Below are 8,035 nucleotides of genomic sequence, written 5' to 3'. Positions count from 1 at the left end.
TGGTCGCGTATACAAACAGTGATCCGATACTGTCAAATGTTTTTTTATTCCAGTCTTTGATCACAATATCAATTCTTTAGATGATGACCAGTTTCAGTCCGTAATGACCATTCTCAGATCTACAATATACAAATATATACACCTAGTGAGCAATGTGTCTTTCAGCATAATACAGCAATAAGTATCACAATATACTATCAAAACAATCAGGGAAATGTTCAGATAAAATACCGTGAAACTTACCTGTTTTGCACCATGTCCTAAAGTGATAAGGCCATACTGGCATCGTCAAAACATATAACCAGCACAGCATCGTTACATAGATCTAAAATAAGGTATAGAATAGGCCACATTGTCCACACAGTCATTATCGCAACTGGCTACTGAAGTACAATAGCTACCAGAAATATGTTTGCCTACTTCCTCCCTAGATGTCACTACTGTGGGATTAGATGTAGTCATCATTTATGCAAAAAACATAATCTGATAAAAACGCATTAGGTAAAATGCATGTAGCAGACTTTTAAAATTGATAACTGTGATAGAAACCAATTGTGATACTTTAAAAGACGAATACAGTTATCCATATAAAATTGTTAAAAGGAAATATATGAAGAGAATAGGACCAATCCTTTTTGTGGGGAATTTACGTAATACATTGCCTATAGCAACCTATAAATTGCCTATGAAAGATAAAATGTCTGTTTGACAGCTGAAAAAAAAAAAAAAAACAGATCAATTCAGTATTGGAAGAAGGAGGATGCTAAGTTCACCCAACCTGGATATGATGTGACGTCATTATGACGTAATACACTTTAGTCGATTAACACACCTATCGACTTTTACGAACGTTCGAGATTCTAAACTGTCGTCAGCTAGTGGTTTATTTTGACACGTGCGATTCTGATAACAGCTCAGTGTGGCAGCGTATATGTATTTCGCCAAAATAAAAGTAAAAAAGCTGGATATTAATAGAAATATTCCTGACCGTGGCCTTGAAAACACCACGGACAACACGTTTCGTAAAAAAGTGAAGTCTTCTTATGTCCCGACCAGATTAGATTGTGTGATTGTTGTATTGAACGCTTACGCCGAAAATAATATTTATTTATTATCAATATTTTAGTATGGTTTCATACAATTGGTCTTGCCAGTACATATTAGATTGTCGCAGCATACTCTTGCTGACTTTTTTCCTTAATTTATATAGCTGAAAGAGAACTCGTGCAAGTTAGTTTGTTAGCTAAGTAATTTATATGTCCATCCCATATAGTCTTTTATCAACCATAATTCAAAGTAATTTTACACTCGGACCGCAGAGACAGGTACCTTAGTGTCCATTAATGACTGGTGTGTAGAATGATTGAATTTCGAACTTAAAAAGAAAAATATGAGGCATTGTTGAAGAAAAATCGTCGACCGGAGATAAAATACGAGGGGAAGTGGATTTCTCAATGTAATCTTAACCAAAGGTTAGTGTCTTGACGCATCTAAAGATTTTGGCTGCTGAGTGCTTCTTCTCACCGAGTACGAATAACCGACGCACTTCAGCTGGGTCAGAAGTACGTCAATTTCTGCTTGAGATTCACAATAACCACGCAATTGCCCGTCGTCAAAGATGCTGAACTCTTTCAGCTTTTCTCTCATTAGTCTCTCGAATGCTGAACACATAATTAGAGACGAGCAAACGAAAAACAACGCACAGGACACAAACACAGTACAATACACGATTTAAACGCAAGGAACGCAAAACATATCCAAACGAATGGCGCAGAGCACAGTGCTACCCTGTCACAACCTCTCGAAAGTTCACAAAAGTCGAATAGTCGATATACGGTTTCTATCGTTTGCGATGTAGCGTGTATACGTCATAATGACGTCACATCGTATCCAAGTCCGGTGAACTTAGCATCCTCCATCCACCACGTGGCTTAGAACACAGAGGACGCTGTCTTGACATCAGCTGATGATGCGAGTACTGTTATCCAAGACGACGACATTTCTATTTTTTTTTTCGCCACTCAGACAACCGGAATTGGTGGTGCACATTCAGTCTTTGCTGAGCTGTCGTCAAACTATCATCATGCGTTCGATCACCGAGATGAATGTGAAGGATAGAGCAGCTTTCAGTAGCTGCATTATACACTCCTGGAAATGGAAAAAAGAACACATTGACACCGGTGTGTCAGACCCACCATACTTGCTCCGGACACTGCGAGAGGGCTGTACAAGCAATGATCACACGCACGGCACAGCGGACACACCAGGAACCGCGGTGTTGGCCGTCGAATGGCGCTAACTGCGCAGCATTTGTGCACCGCCGCCGTCAGTGTCAGCCAGTTTGATGTGGCATACGGAGCTCCATCGCAGTCTTTAACACTGGTAGCATGCCGCGACAGCGTGGACATGAACCGTGTGTGCAGTTGACGGACTTTGAGCGAGGGCGTATAGTGGGCATGCGGGAGGCCGGGTGGACGTACCACCGAATTGCTCAACACGTGGGGCGTGAGGTCTCCACAGTACATCGATGTTGTCACCAGTGGTCGGCGGAAGGTGCACGTGCCCGTCGACCTGGGACCGGACCGCAGCGACGCACGGATGCACGCCAAGACCGTAGGATCCTACGCAGTGCCGTAGGGGACCGCACCGCCACTTCCCAGCAAATTAGGGACACTGTTGCTCCTGGGGTATCGGCGAGGACCATTCGCAAGCGTCTCCATGAAGCTGGGCTACGGTCCCGCACACCGTTAGGCCGTCTTCCGCTCACGCACCAGCATCGTGCAGCCCGCCTCCAGTGGTGTCGCGACAGGCGTGAATGGAGGGACGAATGGAGACGTGTCGTCTTCAGAGATGAGAGTCGCTTCTGCCTTGGTGCCAATGATGGTCGTATGCGTGTTTGGCGCCGTGCAGGTGAGCGCCACAATCAGGACTGCATACGACCGAGGCACACGGGGCCAACACCCGGCATCATGGTGTGGGGAGCGATCTCCTGCACTGGCCGTACACCACTGGTGATCGTCGAGGGGACACTGAATAGTGCACGGTACATCCAAACCGTCATCGAACCCATGTAACCTCCCCACCGTATTTTAAAAGAAAATAAAGACAATACTTAATAGAAATGGGAGCCGAGTGTAACCTCCCCACAAAAATTTGAAAGAAAGAAACACGACAATATTTAATTATGAATGCTAATGGACAATGCGCTAATTGTAACCTCGCCCACAATGAGAGGTATTGAAAATGGCAACAAAAATGTGAAATTCGCAATCTGACTCAAATATAAGTTTTTCATAAAAAATTAAAGTCCATTCAGTGACAAGAAAATTCAATTAAACCGAAATATCGGTCTTTGGCCCTGTGTAAAACAATCAGAATTAAAGTCTTACCTCAGAATAAATGGATGTCACATATCTGCTCTTGTTGTTGCGCACCGCTTGGAGGAACTGCATTGCAAATAATAATATTCTCTTTTTTTTGTGATTTTAGTGGAATGTTTCTTCAAAAAAAGTGGAATGAATTGGGAAGTGCAACGAAATCTTGAGTTCAATAAAAAATTAAATTTTTGAGAAAATGCTTTTGAAATAAAAAAATTATTATTGGGAGACTTGTTGGAGAATAATTACAATAAATAAAATTTTTCATTATCTAATGATTGTATTAATTAACAGTATACCTTATTCCTCATCTTGACCAGTGTTGCCGACCGCCTACATCACACAACCGCACTGGGCTGCTACTACTGACCGACCGCTCTGCATGACAACTACAGACTGAGTACTGCTCTCAACTAGACAGAGCTACAGACTCGCAACGACTGCTTGACTCGCAACGACTGACTGACTCCTACTGACTGAGAACCGCTCGCAACACTCGCGCGGTCAAGCGCATACTCTCTGGTCACAGATGCTACAATGCCTCGCCATCGCTGCTGCGTTACATACGTGTTTCATAACCCTCCACTGGGGGGGCAAAAATTTGGCAGCGATGGTGAGTCATTTGGACTTGCCAAGCGCGGCAAAATTTTTCTTTAATTAACAAAATCCTACAACTTACAGAATATTTAAATGTTGTGCACACGCACTAAGTACAAAATATATCAGACAAAGACAAAAGGTGAATACAAAACATAGTAGCAAATCAGAAAAATGTATATACAAATTTGACAGATAACAAAGTGCACAGGCACTGAAAATTCTTTAGCATATTCAGAACAAATGAACAGACTGGCAAAAAATATTATGTTGACAAGTGACATAAGTGTACTCGCATTGGAGTTCAGCGAATCGAAAAATGTATAACCTATGAACATAAATGATGTTACCAAAAAAATTTTTTCTTTATGTGACAAGAATCAGGATAGGAAAGGGAAGGATTGCATCATGGTTGTAGCACTTTAGATTGCACACAGCTGCTCTGAAAGTCCATATCTTTCCACAGAAGTACAACACCAAGTGACACAACTTGAAGATCTTTTCCCATCAGAATTTATCAGTGTAGCAAAGACACTGAACTGTCGTAGTAATGTTCCATGTTTTCATTTTGGCAGTACATTAGGTACACCAAACAGTGGGACCATAATAATGTCTTCATCGCTCATGGTGGTGGACAGCATGTCGTGTCAACACCACACTCTTACAAGGCACACCAACGTAGAATTAGTGCAAAACCAAAGATAGTGCTCCATGATCACTAGGATAAACAGGACAAATGGACATTGCAGTAATTCAGGGTAGTCAGCTTATGAGGTGAAGGACATCAAGTCACATAATATTGACAATTACAGACTTAATTAGTAGTTTGTGGCATTCATAGCCCAGTTATTGAACATTTCTGTACCAAGTATGTAGTATTACAGAAAAATGTTCATTAATTGTTGTACATAGAATCAGTAGCCTTCTTTTCCTGGTTACAAAGCATTATGAAATAATCGCATTCTTTTCAGTTACAGAGTATAATTAAGAATCATTAACCTTCTCCTAATTACAGTTAATTAATCATTTGTCATTCCAATAATCATTAGCCTTTTCCTAATTACAGTTAATTAATCATTTGTCATTAATTAATCATTTGTCTAATTACAGTTAATTAATCATTTGTATAATTCCAGTTAATTAATCATATTAATCATTTGTCTAATTACAGTTAATTAATCATTTGTCGTTAATTAATCATTTGTCTAATTACAGTTAATTAATTGATCATTTGTCATTTCAATATAGTAAGAATTATTAGCCTTAATTAATTACAAAGCATTATTAAACAGTACCATAGTTAATTAATTATGTGTCATTCCAATCTATTAAGAATCATTAGTCTTTTCCTAATTACAAAGCATTATGAAACAGTCACATTCATTTCCAACAACAAAGTATGGCATCGTTAATTAATCATTTGAAATTCCAATATATTAAGAATTATTAGCCTTCTCCTAATTACAAAGCATTATTAAACAGTCACATTCATTTCAAATTACAAAGTATCAACATTGGAAACAAGAGCTAATCAATGGCATAATTAATAACAATTCGTGGAGTGACATTAATTATTGGCACTCAGTGGCCAGCAAGTATTGAATAAAATCATCATTCAGTATTATTCAGATTATTACGAAGTCATTATTAAAAATCAGTTAATTACAGTCATAGCATTAATAATCATGGGCATTACAAGTACTCATTACAATAAACAGTGTTCCTCATTCAGTAGTATTCAGATCATTACAAAGGCATTATTAAAATCAGTTAATTACAGTCAAATCATTAGTAATCACAAGCATTATAAGTAGTATCATTACAACAAACAGTGGCAGTTATTAGCTAGTGACAAAGCATTATTTTGAATATAGTCTCATTAAGAGGTCATTACTCAAGTGACATGCTATTCAGAGTTGATCAGTATTATTCAGAATTATCATAAACTAGTGACATTATGTGGGACTGGTAATACATTTTTTTGGTAGCAATGCATTGCGTTGGGATCGATAATTAATTGCTGAGGCATAATACTTTTTGCTTTTGACCTATTGCTGCAAATGAGGATAGGTAACGTCATTCGTCATGAGTCAGCTGTAGCAAGATTATGTAACAAGGCAGTACATGTGATCACATTTATAAATGATAAACACAAATGGGTAAAAAATATAAAAATGCAAGTACTAGAACAGGTATAATAAGTAACAGGTTTAGTAAGTGTCATGAAAAACTTCTCCTGGAAAAAATACAAAAACGGATTATTGACCTGAAAGAAGAAACGCACACTATGCTGAAAAGTAGTGAACTTCGAATTAACAGGTAGTGAAATGTATATAAAATGTGTTCCATAGCTGTCCTTTCCAAAACTTTCAGTCATCCTACTATGCAATGTAACACCTGCTGTCAAAGCAAACTGCAACAAATACTTAAATAACTACGTAGCATAAATACATTACTTCAACATTATCCTCATCTGTAAAGAAAAAAAAAAACTTAATTATCCATATCATCATAACTTCACCATTATCATCACCTGTAAAGAAAAACTTCATTATTCATAATACCATATCCTTCATCATTATTCATCAGTATTCATTATCATCTGCAAAAAATCACTTCATTACTCATTACATAACTATTCCTTATCTCTAGCATATTTCATCACTAAAACTAAGATGTGTAGTTCAGTCTGACAGCCTGCATCAATCACCTTGTATTCTGAAAGAAAAAATTAGTTAAGACTGCTATTCTTCGATGAATATAGTATATTCTTGTTAATGTTTGTTAATCCTGATCCATTTACTCTTCCTCATAAAGTTATTGCATCTCCTTTCGTTTATTCCGTAGGTGAAATTCCCATTTATGTTAAATTTATTTCTTACACGCACCATTTCTTTCTGAAATTGATGACAGAGATTAATGTCTTGCATTTAAATCATATACCCACTAAATAATGACTGGTTTATGGTAACATAATTAACCATACAGCATAACATGACAGAAAACGTAATATGTCAAAAACATTGACAGTGTTCAGATGCAAAAATGTACACAGAATAATACAATGCAGTAGCGAAAAAAAATGTGAAACAGTCACGATGTTGAGATGTCATAAGGCAAAAAATGTCAAAGTCGACTGTTGTGTGTTATATCTTAACTATTTCACAATACATACAAACAAAACTGGAGTACAATCATATACACAAAAAAGTGGAAAATGTGCACGGTCTGATGTGTAACGACAAGAAAAGCGACCTGCTAACCTTACCTTGCCGGGCACTTGCCAAGAAAAAAAAAAAATACGATAATCATCAGTAATTAGTCACGTGAAACAATTGCGTTAGTAAATAACATCATAGTGTGTTGAATCATACAGTGGTTTCACTCAATAAACGGTTTAATGTTTGAGATATGGTGATTGCCTTTCGATTTTCTGGTTCTCAAAGTTTCGACATGTACAACATTGGGGTGAGGGATGCTGCGAATCCGATATGGACCTGCGTATAGAAGTTCAAATTTACTGCACTTACCTTTTAATTTACTGGATAAATAATGTGTACGTACTAATATTTTCTGTCCAACGTGAAAGTCTCGGCGTCTACAAACCTGTTTTTGCTGTCTTCTCCGGCGCTCTGCGGCACGTTTGATGTTCTTCAGCGCAATGTCAATTATTTCGTGGTGTCGTAGGCGACGACTTTTGGGAAATTCTATTAATTCTTTAATTTTGTTCGGTGGTTCAACGTTTTTCAGTATAACAGACGGAGATAGCATAGTGGATTCATTTGGAATGGAATTAATTACATCCTGGAATGAGAGTATGTGTGTATCCCAATCAATATGTCTTTTGTGGCAGTATATTCTACACAGTTTACCAATTTCCTTCATTAATCTTTCACAGGGGTTCGAAGAAGCGTGGTACTTGGATATATAGATCGGAGAAATGTTTCTAGCTCGTAACATGCGTGTCCATACGCTACTACGAAATTGAGATCCATTGTCAGAAATTACTTTCATTACATGCCCTACATGAGATAGAAAATGTTTTATAAATGCATTTGAAA

The sequence above is a fragment of the Schistocerca piceifrons genome, chromosome 6, assembly GCF_021461385.2.
Source record: "Schistocerca piceifrons isolate TAMUIC-IGC-003096 chromosome 6, iqSchPice1.1, whole genome shotgun sequence".
Classification (NCBI taxonomy): Eukaryota; Metazoa; Arthropoda; class Insecta; order Orthoptera; family Acrididae; genus Schistocerca; species Schistocerca piceifrons.
Note: the sequence above shows the minus strand (reverse complement) of the source record.